Source organism: Nomascus leucogenys, chromosome 22a (assembly GCF_006542625.1).
Source record: "Nomascus leucogenys isolate Asia chromosome 22a, Asia_NLE_v1, whole genome shotgun sequence".
Lineage (NCBI taxonomy): Eukaryota > Metazoa > Chordata > Mammalia > Primates > Hylobatidae > Nomascus > Nomascus leucogenys.
Genome location: NC_044402.1, coordinates 127,477,061 through 127,492,612, shown reverse-complemented (window position 1 = coordinate 127,492,612; position 15,552 = coordinate 127,477,061). Strand labels below are relative to the sequence as shown.

General features: G+C 39.6%; 1 protein-coding gene across 1 annotated transcript in view; it reads right to left on the bottom strand.

Annotated features, from left to right (window-relative positions):
• The window catches only part of RHBDD1 (rhomboid domain containing 1), a 161,931-nt gene extending 149,114 nt beyond the window's left edge, over window positions 1–12,817 (bottom strand). Inside the window, exon 1 of the mRNA XM_030802701.1 lies at window positions 12,685–12,817. The gene's annotated coding sequence lies outside the window, so the exon portion shown is untranslated. The remainder of the gene's footprint in view (window positions 1–12,684) is intronic.
• Between the last annotated feature and the right edge of the window lie 2,735 nt (window positions 12,818–15,552).

Here is a 15,552-nt window from a genome sequence, read left to right as displayed (position 1 = left end):
TATGTAAAACTTATATTCTACATCAATTGTAACTGTTTTCTTGAGGACAAGTCAATTTGTAGATCTATATAGCATGGAATACTATAGAGAATAGTACCAAGTAATGTTCAAATACCCAACTTCTTTTGGTAATTGTTATCACAGTCACAGCTAAAAAAAAAGAAAAATTCCATTTTAAAAATCAAGTTTTTTTAAAAAAGTAACAATAATTCAAATTTATATTTTTCTCATCTTAGAATGTATTCTATATAGATAGAGAAGCTGAGGAACAAAAGCACCCATACCTTCTCCAACTTTCTGCTACCAGGGCCAGGATCTGGCTGGCTAGGATTCTGGTTGGGAGGACTTTAGGGGATTGGGGAGTTGCAAGGCATTCCATGCTTGGCTTTCCTTCACCCCCAAGCCCTACCCTGCAAAGCAAGGTTTACTCTGAGAGAGAATTCACAGAGAGGCGAAAACTGCTTTTCTACCTTTTAAGAATTTCTAGTATAAAGGATCACTATCCCTGTGTTTTGCCAGATAACTGAAAGCTGCATGGTCAGTTCACGTCATTTTGCCTTTGTAGAATGACGTTTGCAGAGATATAATCTAACATTAGAGGCCTTGACATAGGTCTCACCGAAAGAATCATCTTCATATTGTTGTGAAGCACCATTCAGACAATGTTTCTCATGCAAAATCTCATGAGAGCTAGAAAAAGCTGAAGTTTGCCTAATAAATGAATATGCTTTCCTCTGCTGAGAGCCACTCAACCATTTGGGTTGGCTGTTTTCTTTCTTTACTACAAGCTTGTGTCTTATGTCATCTAAAGCAGATATTTTTGGAAATGGGCAAATAATGTAAAAATATATGTCAATATTGAAAATGTTAAGTCAATCTAATTCAGAGAAGACCTTAGGGAAGTTTCTTCACTCCAGCCAGGCTTTGAAAGATAAAAAATGGATGAAAGAAAGGTATTTTAAAGAAAGAAAATAGCATGCATGTGCTGTTACCATAGAGACATAAAATACGATAATGTTTAGGGAAGTAGAAGTAACTAGTATGCTCCATTCTGCTCTACTATAATGCTTGTTTTGAAATGAAAAAATTTGCTCAAATGCAACTTGTATATTAGGGAATAATTTGAGCAGAAGTGCAAATTTCACTTTTGATGCATGCAGAAAACTGCACCCTGCTGAGGCAAACTGCATAGAAATTCACAAAATGAACAATTTTACACATTTCAAACATCTATCAGTTACCCCAGTTCACAGAGTACATTATGAGCTATACCTATCCACATGTGCAGTTAACAACTTTCCATTCACTACTTGACAAAACCCTCCTTCCACTACTTGACAAAAATTCATAAGCTGCAATTCTGACAACTACTTCCACAAGCAAAGGTCAGGACTTTTGAAGGTAAAATGCCATATTTACTTACATATATAGTACTTACATATTTTTTAACCATTTAATAATGGCTGATTGTCATTCATTATTATGCCACTTCTACTCCATGTTCTCCATGTTTTACTCTTACACTTCCTTTTTTTTTTTTTTTTGAGATGGCATTTCACTCTTGTTGCCCAGGCTGGAGTGCAATGGCACGATTTCAGCTCACTGCAACCTCCACCTCCCGGGTTCAAGCAATTCTCCTGCCTCAGCCTCCTGAGTAGCTGGGACTACAGGCACCCGCCACCACGCCTGGTTAATTTTTGCAGTTTTAGTAGAGACAAGGTTTCACCATGTTGGCCAGGCTGGTCTTTAACTCCTGACCTGAGGTGATCCACCTGCCTCAGCCTCCCAAAGTGCTGGGATTACAGGCGTGAAACACTGTACCCGGCCTACACTTCCATTCTTTAATCAAACCTACAAAAGTTAGAAGTTTTCATTACTCAAATATTCAAAATACCACATGCTTTTAATTTTCTCAGACAAATCAGAATTAGAGGGGATAAATTCTCTATCAAATATGCCCCTATTTTTCCTTTTCTGATTTCTCTATCAAAAGTTGTTTTACTATCCTTCATACAAACTTTAAAAATGAGATTCATTTAATTTTGGCATTTGTTTACTTGACTGCATGTCTTAAATGTGCCAAGGTTTCAAGTCTGATTATAGTTATTCAAGGACACAAGCAACATTGCCTTTGGCCAGATGCTTTTAGTAAGATAAATAAGTATAATATTCACTGTGAGTATATAATCCTGACCACCAATTTCAACAAAGAAGTAATGGAAAAATAAAAACAAGAACCCAAGATCAGATGTTCTGACAGCACATGCAGCTCAATGAACAAACTGCATTTACATTCATTGTGCATGTTTCTCTTCCAGACAGCACACAAGGTCAAACTACTAACTGTCAGTTACAATAAGCTTCTAAACTTCTGGTCAATTACCTGGTTAATAACAAAAGACAAGGCTATGACATCACTAGGGTTATAATTAATTTACACAGATCAGCTTCCTGTTAATCAAATATATCTTTAAAAGCATTTAATTATTTTTCACCTAGAAAGCAACATTCAGCTTTGTTAAATGAAAAGCAATCTTGCTGAATTCAACACGAAAGGCTGTCAGGCTGCTCTAAGACATAAAGAACAAACGGCTTCACAGGGCACACTGCTGCAATATAGGAGCTGTTGCCACATTCACAGCAAACAGAAGCACAAGATGATGGATAATACAACACATTTTAATAGTTTCAGAATATAAAGAAGTTGTCAGGGAACTGAAAGTAAAGAGATGGGCTTTGGGAAAAGAAATGTCCCGGTGCTTTTTGCCAAAATTATATACAAGGGTGGCAATATTAACATACGCAGAATAGGACAGCAGTTAAGGGCACGGTCCTTGGCTCTACAATACACCAGCCACGTGCTCTTAGGAAAGTTAACCTTCAGAGTTTCACTTGTAAAAGAAGATAACATAGGCTCATTTGGTTTCACAAGGATTAAATGGGATTATATATGTATATATATTTATTACACAAAATCACAAATTGTGACAAATAAGACTTAAAATAGTTTTAAAATGTTTTTGTGATAACATAGTAACTAATGAGCATTTTCCATGACTTTCTGTGACCCTACATTTTAAAAGTGCATAATGTGATTAAATTACACATGCATTTTTTTAAAAGTATAACAAATATAGAGAAGAAACCTGAAAGCAGAAATTATGTTTTTCATTAAAATAAACTTTATGTAAAATCTCAAACTAGGATCTCTGTCAAGATTATCTGATGATTTGAGAATTTAATGAGCCTCCATTTTAGGAAGAAAAAAAATGTCAGCATCAGCTGGCAAAATTCTTTCTCCACCTTTTAAAAGTGTTATATAGTATAAACGAAAATGATTAGACTATATTTACACATAAAAAATAATGGCTAAAAAATGAAACTACCAGATTTTGTATATAATCTTAAATTCTGCTCCACTGCTAGGTGAATTAGTGCCAACTCCAATTCTGACCCATCACCATTTATGATCTTCAGTATCAATCATAAGCCAGTTTCTTCTCTCACAGACCACAAGGTTTAGTGTAATGAGGGCTCATTAAAGTTCTCCAACTGACAGCCCTCCAGACCTAGGTTTTTAAACCAGGAGGCACACAGGGAACAGCAATGCCAGCATCCCATGATCGCTGCTTCAACAGGATTTAAGTAGTTCCATTTTCAGGTTTACTCTGCACCACATTTCTTTGTCTACCTAAAGTCAATGAAAAAATGAGAGCTACCAACACTCCCTGCTCCCATTTAAATTAATCTGTGTAGGAAGTGTTTGTGAATTATTTATGTAACTCAAGTCTTCCCTGCACAACAACTAGTGAAAAGGGAGAAAAGCATGCCACACTTCAAATATATGTTATATTACCACAAACCACATGAGATGTCCACAAATTATTAAGTGATAGGGAACAGCTTAGGGCTTTTTGCCTGCATAGCATCAATACTTCATTCTTTCAGTAACAGGAATCTGTCTCCCACTCCCATTGGATGTGGTCTTTGGCGGGGGTCCGGGGGGCGGGGGGGGCAGCTATCAATCAAGGGTGCCATTTCCAATACTGATCCAAGGTGATAGTGACCAAAGTTGGAATAATAACTATTTCCCTGGAATTTAAAACTTGTGCTGAGAAACTATGTGACCAACAACTTTTGGAGCTAGTTCTCAGAGCATTAATTTGAAGAGTTTTCCAGATCTACCAAGTCTCCCCAAACCTCAAGAGCTCACTTAGCTGCTGATCTTTATGCACATAAACCAGAAAATCTAGAAGAAATGGCTAAATTCCTGGACTCATACACCCTCCCAAGACTGAACCAGGAAGAAATTGAATCCCTGAATAGACTAATAAATGAATTCTGAAATTGAGACAGTAAAAGATAGCCTACCAACCAAAAAAAGCCCAGGACCAGATGGATTCACAGCTGAATTCAAGGAAGAGCAGGTATCATTCCTGCTGAAACTATTCCAAACAATTGAAAAGGAAGGACTCCTCCCCAACTCCTTCTGTGAAGCCAGCATTATGCTGATACCAAAACCTGGCAAGAGATACAACAACAAAAAGAAAACTTCAGGCCAATATCCTTGATGAACATCAAGGCAAAAATCCTCAACAAAATACTGGCAAACTGCATCCACCAGCACATCAAAAAACTTATCTACCACGATCAAGTTGGCTTCATCCCAGGATGCCAGGTTGGTTCAACATATACAAATCAATAAATGTGATTCATCACATAAACAGAACTAAAGACAGAAACCACATAATTATCTAAATTGATGCAGAAAAGGTCTTTGATAAAATTCAACATCCCTTCATGTTAAAAACTCTCAATAAACTAGGGATTAAAGGCACTTACCTCAAAATAGTAAGAGCCATATATGACAAACCCACAGCCAATATCATACTGAATGGGCAAAAGCTAGAAGCATTCCCCTTGAAAACCGCACAAGACAAGGATGCCCTCTCTCACCACTCCTATTCAACATAGTATTAGAAGTTCTAGCCGGGCGCGGTGGCTCAAGCCTGTAATCCCAGCACTTTGGGAGGCCGAGGTGGGCGGATCACGAGGTCAGGAGATCGAGACCATCCTGGCTAACACGGTGAAACCCCGTCTCTACTAAAAAATACAAAAAATTAGCCAGGCGTGTTGGCGGGCACCTGTAGTCCCAGCTACTCGGGAGGCTGAGGCAGGAGAATGGCGTGAACCCAGGAGGTGGAGGTTGCGGTGAGCCGAGATCGCGCCACTGCACTCCAGCCTTGGGGACAGAGAAAGACTCCGTCTCAAAAAAAAAAAAAAAAAAAAAAAAAAAAAAAAAAAAAAAAAAAAGTTCTGGCCAGCGCAATCAGGCAAGAGAAAGAAATAAAGGGTATTCAAATAGGAAGAGAGGAAGTGAAATTATCTTTGTTTGCAGATGACATGATCCTATATCTAGAAAACCCCATCGTGTCAGCCCAAAAGCTTCTTAAGCTGATAAGCAACTTCAGCAAAGTCTCAGTATACAAAATCAATGCGCAAAAATTGCTAGCATTCCTATACACCAACACCAGGCAAGCAGAGACCCAAATCATAAATGAACTCCCATTCACAACTGCTACAAAAAGAATAAAATACCTAGGAATACAGCCCACAAGGGAAGTGAAAGACCTCTTCAAGGAGAACTACAAACCACTGTTCAAAGAAATCAGAAAGGACACAAACAAATGGAAAAACATTCCATGCTCATGAACAGAAAGAATCAATATCATGAAAATGGCCATACTGCCCAAAGTAATTTATAGATTTAATGCTATTCCCATTAAACTTTCATTGACATTCTTCACAGATTTAGATAAAACTATTTTATGGAATCAAAAAGAGCTCAAGTAGCCAAGACAATTCTAAGCAAAAAGAACAAAGCTAGAGGCATCACACTACCAGACTTCAAACTATACCACAAGGCTACAGTAACCAAAACAGCATGGTACTGGTACAAGAACAGATACATAGACAGATGAAACAAAATAGATAACTCAGAAACGAGACCACACAACTACAACAATTTGATCTTTGACAAACCTGGCCAAAACAAGAAATAGAGAAAGGATTCCCTATTTAATAAATGGTGCTAGGAGAAATGGGTAGCCATATGCAGAAAACTGAAACTAGACCCCTTATATTAATACAAAAATCAATGAATTAAAGACTCACAATGAATTAAAGACTTAAATGTCAAACCCAAAACTATAAAAACCCTAGAAGAAAATCTAGGCAATACCATTCAGGACATAGGTATGAGCAAAGATTTCATGATGAAAACACCAAAAGCAATTGCAACAAAAGCAAAAATTGACAAATGGGACCTGACTAAACTAAAGAGCTTCTGCACAGCAAAAGAGACTATCATTAGAGTGAACAGACAACCTACAAAATGGGAGAAAATTTTTACAATCTATCCATCTGACAAAGGTTTAATATCCAGAGTCTACAAGGAACTTGTATTTAGGAGAAAAAAACAACCCCATTAAAAAGTGGGCAAAGGACATGAACAGACACTTCTCAGAAGAAAACATACATGCAGCCATGAAACATATGAAAAAAAGCTCAACATCACTGATCATTAGAGAAATGCAAATCAAAACCACAATGAGATACTATCTCACGCCAGTCAGAATGGCTATTATTAAAAAGTCAAAAAACAACAGATGCTGGCGAGGTTGCAGGGAAAACAGAATGCTACTACACTGCTGGTGGAAGTGTAAGTTAGTTCAACCATTGTATAAGAGACTGGCGATTCCTCAAAGACCTACAGGTAGAAATACCATTTGACCCAGCACTCCCATTACTGGGTATATACCCAAAGGAATAGAAATCATTCTATTATAAAGATACATGCATGCATGTGTTCAATGTGGCACTATTCACAATAGCAAAAACATGGAATTGACCTAAACGCCTATCAATGATAGATGCATAAAGAAGATGTACATATGAAATATTATGCAGCCATACAAAGGAATGAAATCATGTCCTTTGCAGGGACATGGATAAAGCTAGAAGCCATTATCCTCAGCAAACTGACATGGGAACAGAAAACCAAACAGTGCATGTTTTCACTTATAACTGGGAGCTAAATGATGAGAACACATGGACACATGGCAGGGGGCCTGTCAGGGAGGTGTGGTAGGCAGGGAGGAACAATAGCTAATGGATGTGGGGCTTAATACCTAGGTGACAGGATGATCTGTACAGCAAACCACCATGGCACATGTTTACCTATGTAACAAACCTGCACATCCTACACATGTACCCTTGAACTTAAAAGCTGAAGGAAAAAAAATTAGCTGGGTGTGGTGGCACATGTCTGTAGTCCCAGCTACTAGGGAGGCTGAGATGGGAGGATCAACTGAGCCCAGGAGGTCCCGGCTGCAGTGAGTCAAGATCACATCACTGCACTCCAACCTGGGTAACAGAGTGAGACTCTGTCTCAAAAAAAAAATAAATAAATGAATGAAAAATGAATATGCCTTGAAAGAAAAAAAAAAAGAAATTTCCTTCAATATGTTAGGATGAGGGCGACTACATGGGCAGTGTGCACAAAATTCATTTCTAGATTTGTTCAAATTTAGAATCATAACTGATTCATTGCAACACACATAATTGCAATATTGCTGGTATCAGTAATGTATTTTTAAAAAACGTAGTGAAATTTTTTCACAGTATTGCCCAAGAGACTTTTTACTCAAGAAAAAAAAACCCCAAATTATATGTAGTTGCCAAAACACACATATACACACACAAGTCCACACGCACACCCACACCCCTATATATTATTTATAAAACTGAAGTCATTGTAAATAACATTTATATTAATTTCATTCATTACTATCCTGATATTGTGACTTTGCATTAAAAATGCATAAGCAAGTTAACACCTGGAGAAACAGCTGTTGGTGTAATGACAACATTCCTGGAGCTAATGCCAGAAGATCTGGGGTCAAATATGGATGCCATCATGTAATAGTATGTGGCCTTGGGCAAATCATACAATCGGTACTGTAGAGCTTCTGTTTCTTTATCCATAGACGGCAAAAAATTCCACTTACATCCTAGAATCACCATCAAGAATAAATGAAATAGGGTATTATGTTAAAGTGTGTAGCACATCACCTAGGTTTTTCACTCTCCTTTCCTCTCCTTAATGAGCTTTTCCTGCCCTTAGAACTAGATTCTATTGCTGTGTAATTATGAGGTGCATGTAACAATGTCCAAGAAACTAGATGGTAAATAACCCCACATGCAAAACGGAATACACACACTGTTAGTTGGCCATCATGTAGATCCCAAAGGGCTCTTGCCCACTATCTGTTGCTTCCCGGAAATTTGATAGATTTTCTTTCCTGAAACAGCCTAAGTTGTCTATGGGCTTTGAAATATCACCATCATGATATAGCCACAATAGCAGCTGGTTGATTGAAAGTAACTCCCCCTCCCCCACGCTCCAGCTGTCACCAGGAAACCCTCTTCAATGTGTGAAAAAGACAATGTAATATCACTACCACTATTAGTAACAATCTAACAAATACTTAGCATTTGAAATTATTTTTCTTATGAAGGCTCATTATTAACTAAAAATTAACTCTCTAAAAAAAGCACTTTACTATATAAATATAGAGTAGTTGCTTCCATACAACAAAAAAATGATAGGGCTATAAACACAAGTAATACATTTCCTTTGACTCCTTGTTTCTTTTTCCCTGAGTCATTTCTAATCCTAAACAACAGTCAGTTAAAATGCCAAATAGCTTGTAATGGTGATACAGCTGTCACAACTTGGAGGGATTTTTTTAAAAGCTAATTCCTCAAAAAAGTGCACAGCATCCTACTTTGTAAAATACGGGTCAGGTGGATTTTTTTTTTTCTCAATAATCACTCACTCGCCTGCATGAGAAGCCATCCATATGGTGACATGGCCGACAACCTTGGAAATTGTCTTCAGAACAAGTTTGTGAATCCCACTTACCAGAATTCTTAATACCATTACTTTTTAGGTATAGCTCATGCCCTGAGGATTTCTATTCCTCCACAGAGTTTCACGTCCAGCTCCCCAGAATCCTAGGTTCCCTAGGCACGCCTCCTAGTATCGCTGCCAAGGACCAAGAGCCTGTGCCCTTCAACTTCACTGTTCTTAAAGCTTCTCGGCTCCTGAGTTTTACAGATAAGATTCTGTTTAAGAGGCTCCCTGTTGAAAAAAGATATGAGGTCCACTGCTTACGCGGCTATGACTGCAACATAAAAGGAAATCTACCTTTTAAAGAATTGCTTCCGTTTTTAATAGTTTTTTTAAAGAATGTTTACATATACATATATGTATCTAATTTTACATAAATGTATAGAAAATTTCCTTTTATACTTGGTCCCCACCCCCATATTCCAATATACTGACAAATAAACAAAATTATGACCTAGTGTGAGTCAAGTATTTTCTGCACTCATACATTCATATGCAATATAAACACACAGAAATACATGTAAGAGATTTTGTTATCCCTTATTAAAAATGGAATGTAAAACTTTTAACTTTGCTATTAAGAATTCGTGTTTTAAAAAAATAATAGCAATTTCAGGGCTAACAGCATTTTCTCATCCTTTGATGCATACCTTCAATGAGGTCTCATTTCCTGTAACAGTGTCCCCTTCTCTAGCTGACTGTCCCCATTAACTAACTGAAGATACTTTATTACTCATCCCCTGACCTTTGGATGTTTACCTTGCTGTAAACATCCAAAACAATTTCTAGAAGTTGCTCTGTTACAGCGATAAAACTGAAGATGGTGTTTTTTCACGCTAAAGTTTCAACTTTTTTCAAGTGTTTGTTTTTTCTCATTCACAGTAATGTGAAAGCTTTGACTCCATTTCAGCATTTTATGGTTAAAAAGAAAAGCAGTGCAGTTAGGTAATAAAATTACCTCATTTATAAAAACATTATAAAATGAATGGCATAAAGTTAGGTTTGAGGTGACAAATACCTTTTTTGCCTTTGTCTGACACACGTTTACTGAGCCTCTGTGCCTAAAACAAGGTGGACATGTTTTATGCGTCATTTCATTTAATTCAATGGCCTGAAGTAGCCCATCCTATGACTCCTACTTTACAGAAATTCAAGTGGGGAGGATGTTAATTTGTCTAATGGACACAATCACTAAGTAGCAGAGGCAAGATTCAGAGCAGGGCTTGTCTGACCTAAAACCACGGATAGCGATCTGCCTCTCCCATAAGGAGAACAAAAAAAAAATTTCCAGAATATTATTTATTTCTAGAAATATATTATCATATATAATATATAAATATAATATAAATAATTGGAATATAAATTCTAATTTATAATCTAATATAAATAATTAGAAATTCTATAACCTAATATAAATAATATATAATATTAATATATAATAAAAATATAATCTAATACAATTAGAAATTATTTCCAGAATAATCCATTCAAAGTGACTCATGTTTATCTGAAAACTCTCTCAACATCCAGGAGCCATGGTGTAGCCTTGGGAGCAGTGTGCTCTAATCAAAACGACATGTGTAGGCCACGGTTTGGAACTGACCTTCTCAACATTGCAACATTGCAGTGAATGTAGCCTTTAGAGCAGCTGCTTTAAATCTTGAATATTTCTTTCTCCCCCTACAATGGGCCCCTGAAAGAGGTAAAGTTGTAAGGAAACACTGCATCTAAAAAACACAGCAGGTTGAGGGCACCCCTGTGATCCTTCCTGAAAATGGAGGTATCTAGAGCAGACATGAGATCTTTGCTACTGTGGAGTTGTAGGACATATGGGAAACAAAGATAAGGACAGAAACATATTCAGCCTTGGCTTTTGTTTGCAAGTCACTGTTACAATACTTCTCAACTCTAAAACTAGTGCTTACCTCTGGTCTTTACCAAATTCTGGGTCAAAGAAGTATAACTAAACTGAAGACGAGGCAGGTGGATCACCTGAGGTCAGGAGTTCGAGACCAGCTTGGCAAATGTGGTGAAACCCCCGCCTCTACGAAAAATACAAAAATTAGCCGAGCATGGTGGCAGACGCCTGTAATCCCAGCTACTTTGGAGGCTGAGGCAGGAGAATCGCTTGAACCCGGGAGGCAGAGGTTACAGTGAGCCAAGATCACACCATTGCACTCCAGTCCCTAGGCGGCAGAAAGAAACTGTCTCCAAATAAACACATAAAACTGAAGAGATCAGAAGCCCAAAGAATTAAAAACTACTCTTCAACATAAATACTAACGCTATTCTTAAAAATCCTACAACCACAATAGCATTAGTATGCTCTGCTTTAACTTTTAACTGAACATCCTGCATCCAACAACCTTGACTACACAGAATTGAGAATCCCGAGGTAAACAAAATACCCTCTAAGCAGTGGTCCCAATATCCATGCACTACTGCTCATATCTACCCCCCTGAAGAATCCTTCCAGCACAAACTATGTACTTATTTTATGCAGTTCTATTAAGTTATTTAATAACATCTTTGAGGGTTTTCTATGTGTTTGGTGTTACACATTTTTCTTGCATCTTCATATTCCAGCCCTGTAAGGTAACACGTCCAAGTTTTTCCATCTAGGAATTACTTCAATTCAAATTCCATTATATGTGACTCCACAATGGGTGTTATCACTACGCCATTAATTCTCAAACTTTAGCGTCCAGGCGCATTGGTATCAACTGGAAGGCTTGTTAAAATACATTTCTGATTCAGTAAGTTTGGGGTAAGACCCCAAAATGTGCATTTCCAAGAAGTTCCCAAGTGATGCTGATCCTAGCGTCCTGGGATTATTTAGAAACCAATGTACTTCTATTCTTCTTTGAAAGAATACTTGCTTTCCACAGCGATGGCAGGCCCGCAGCAAACCAGAAGCCTTTAAAGTTTATTAGAACAACCTCAAAAAGACACACAACTGTGAGAAACTAGATAAAACCTTCTAATAGGCAATTTCAAAGGGGGGGGGAAATAGCCTGGGAGTCACTGAGTGTACTCCAAAGAGACCTGAACACCTCGATAATTGAATCATAACTAGGCAGGCAATCATTCACTTTGACAGTAACGCTGAGTCTTCAAGAGTTTATGCTCAGTTTAGAAAAACAAATAAGGCTGTGAACCGTTTCTTGCAAACATTTATCCAAAGGTTTTTAGGGTTTGGGCAGAAAGGGTTTACTTTGGCGGATTTTTTGTCCTCTAATAAAAGTTATTACTGCGGTGAGGGTTAGACTTGTTCTGAGAAACTGAAAGCTGTCCCAAGAGCACCTGAAACTGCATGCTCTGTTGCTGATGCAACATCACTTCAAACTTCCTGCTTTCAAAAGGAACCCTTTAAAAAACTCGCTCAGCGACAACCCCTTCCTCCGAGTATGGGCACATCGTTCCCGTGCGGTCCGGTGGAGATGGGGCAACGTCGACAGGACCCCAGGTGGAGTTGCCCCAGGAAACGCCCTCCCCGCTCTCGGACTTACGCCGGACGGGGAGGCTGTGCCTCCAACCCCACCATGCCTCCCTCGCCCTAGCCCCTCGGGAGGCGCCGACCTCCGCCCAGCAGCCCCAGCCCGGCCGCCAGCACCCGCAGCCCGAGGAAACGCCCGCAGCCCGGGGAAGCGGCGAAAGTTGCCGCTCAGAACCGACGACAGGAGCCGGACCAAACAGACGCGGAAACTCACGCTCTCTACGACTCGCCTGCGTCCCCACGTCTTCGCGCGCACGTGCGTCATCACGCACGCTCCGGATCCCGGGCGCTCCAGGCTCCTGGGGGCCGGGTGCGGGAGGAGAGGGCCTTAAAGCGGACGGCTCGGCTGCGGCGCATGCTTAGTTGTGCGCGCCCGTTCTCTGCTGTCCGCGGACCGCGTGCGGCGGCAGTGGCCCCGAGGGGGCCGCGAGGGCACAGCCGGGAAGGACCGCGGCAGAGCGCAGTAAGGAGAGTGTGGACCCTCGCCCTGTCCTCCAAGCTCCATGTGAAATGTGGATAGTAATATTCCTTACTGCCATAAATTGCCACTGGCCGCTCACGACGCGTAAAGCAAACAAGCGACCTGCGTTCAAGGGACCTGACGACGAGGGGAGAAGCAGCGAGTGGGTCCCGACCGCCTACCCTAGCGGGCGCCTCTGCCCAAGTTCTCTGCCGGGAAGCTTCGTCCTTTCGGGGCCCAGCGCAGCCGCAGGCTGGGGAGCTGCTGCCTGGAAGGGTCAGATACCTCCTGTTAGGCAGAGGGTGGGAAAGACACTCTCCTGCTTCAGGAGCTATCTGCAGACAGCGGGAGGGCGGCTTATCGCAGAGTCCCAGAGCCAGCCAGCAAGGCAAGGTCGCGGGTGCACCTTTCACTCCCAGAAGCTTGGGTCTGGGACTGCACCACGCAATGTTTGCCCATGTTGAGGGCTTTAGGTGTTTCGTATTTCCGTTAATAGAATTTCGATTAATAGATGATTTGATACCATTTTAATTTTTTGCGACTCGGGAGCAAGTTTTATGTTCAGCTGTAGGAGTCAGGCTAAGTTAAATGTTGCAATGCTATATTTATTTAATATGATATGAAAAAACTATCTTACAGCCGGGCACGGTAACTCACGCCTGTAATCCCTGCACTTTGGGAGGTTGAGGCAGGAGGATCACTTGAGCTCAGGAGTTTGAGACCAGCCTGGACAACATAGTGAGACCTTGTCTCTTATTTAAAAAACAATAACAGGCCTGGCGCGGTGGCTCATGCCTGTAATCCCAGCACTTTGGGAGGCTGAGGCGGGCGGGTCACCTGAGGTCAGGAGTCAAAACCAGCCTGGCCAACATGGCGAAACCCGGTCTCTACTAAAAATACAAAAATTAGCCAGGCATGGTTGCAGGCACCTGTAATCCCAGCTACTCGGGAGGCTGAGGCAGGCGAATCCTTGAACCCGGGAGGCAGAGGTTGCAGTGAGCCGAGATCGCGCCCCTGCACTCCAGCCTGGGCGACAGAGTGGGACTCCATCTCAAAAAAAAAAAAAATTCTATTTGGTGTGGAATTTTCTGATAGCTAGGGTAAAGATGCTGTTTTTCCAAGAAGGAATCCGAATAGCCGAATACAGGTGGTTTAGTGTTGCTCTTTGTTTATTGGAAGTTGTAGCAGCTGTGTTTAGAAAGTCTGCTAAAACAAAAACTGCCTAAACCAGAAGAGTTTATCTTTTGCCATTGTGTATTAAAATTCTTCATAGAAATATTTATTTTGGAGTTTGAAATTTAAGTGAAAATGTGGCTTATGCATAGGTGTGGGTGTATATATGACTTTCAAGTGACAAAGAAGATTCTTAGCAAATTGTGTGTGTTGCTTAAGACTTATAAGTTACCCCTTTCCTAGAAAAAGAATATACTCCCCCAGAAGCTCAGCTGACAATCAGAAACTGCATTTCTGGAAATGAAAAGTCAAATGAATGCGGGGAAAAGTAAATTGCCTATAGAGGTATTTTCTGTATTTCCCTAGAGGGGGAAATGTGTAATTTCTCAAAAGGAAGAAGTCCTCATTTATCCTTCTGAACCACAATCATGTGAATCCATTCAATTAATATTAATCCTATCTTCTATTCTCCATCACTCTCTACATCTTTCTATAATTGCATCATTTTCTTGTCTGTATAATACATCAAATGCAAAGGTGATTTTAAGGGAGCCACAAATCAAGAAGTCTCAATTCAATAATTTCATTAAAATGTAGCAATGTATAGGGATTAAGAATATTCTTAGGTAATTATGTTCTGTTTCAAATATCAGTGAAAATTTTCATAGACATTTAAGAGGTAAAAGACATTTAACAGATAGAAAAAAAAATCTGCCTTTTTAAAAATGACCTTCTCTTTTGTCCTACGTGATTTGTTGAGCAGACTGGGATTTTTATGTTTCTTTTGAAATGAGCATGTTGTAACATGCTCATATCCCATTTCAATTGACAAACATCACTTGGATAATAATTGTATATCTTAAATATTAACATATGAAGCAATCAGCAGCAGCATCTTTTCGCTGAGCAAGGCTTAAAAATACCAAAGAATCAATGCCAGAAGAAATTCTTTAACTTAAAATATATGTAATGACTACATTACCATATAAAACAATGATTTCTAAATGCTCAAAAGTATGTATCTTACATGAGACGAGGCAGCACTATGCACATTGTGCGTAATATGTGAGACATTGAATGGTATAAAATAAATTTTAACTTTTATCTAAGGCTTACAGGAAAAGCAGCAATACCTATGATTAAGCCACCTGACTTAAATGAGTGTTTTTAAGATGTGGTGCTTGCACATAAGCAGAGGAGTGGTGGTAACAACCCTTGTACAGTTCACAAATCCAGGACTGGAACTGGCAGGAAGGTAGACAAGTGTCATTCTCAGATTTCAGAACCCAGCCTGAAAGTGAGAGGACATCAGGCAACTACCGTGCAACAACAGCATGCAACAAATACACAACTGGATTATCTTTTTAAGGGAGAAGCTTGTTTGGGTTTCTAATTGCTTTTAATGAACCAAGTATTGATTACTGTTTTACCCAAAACTGTACCAAAATA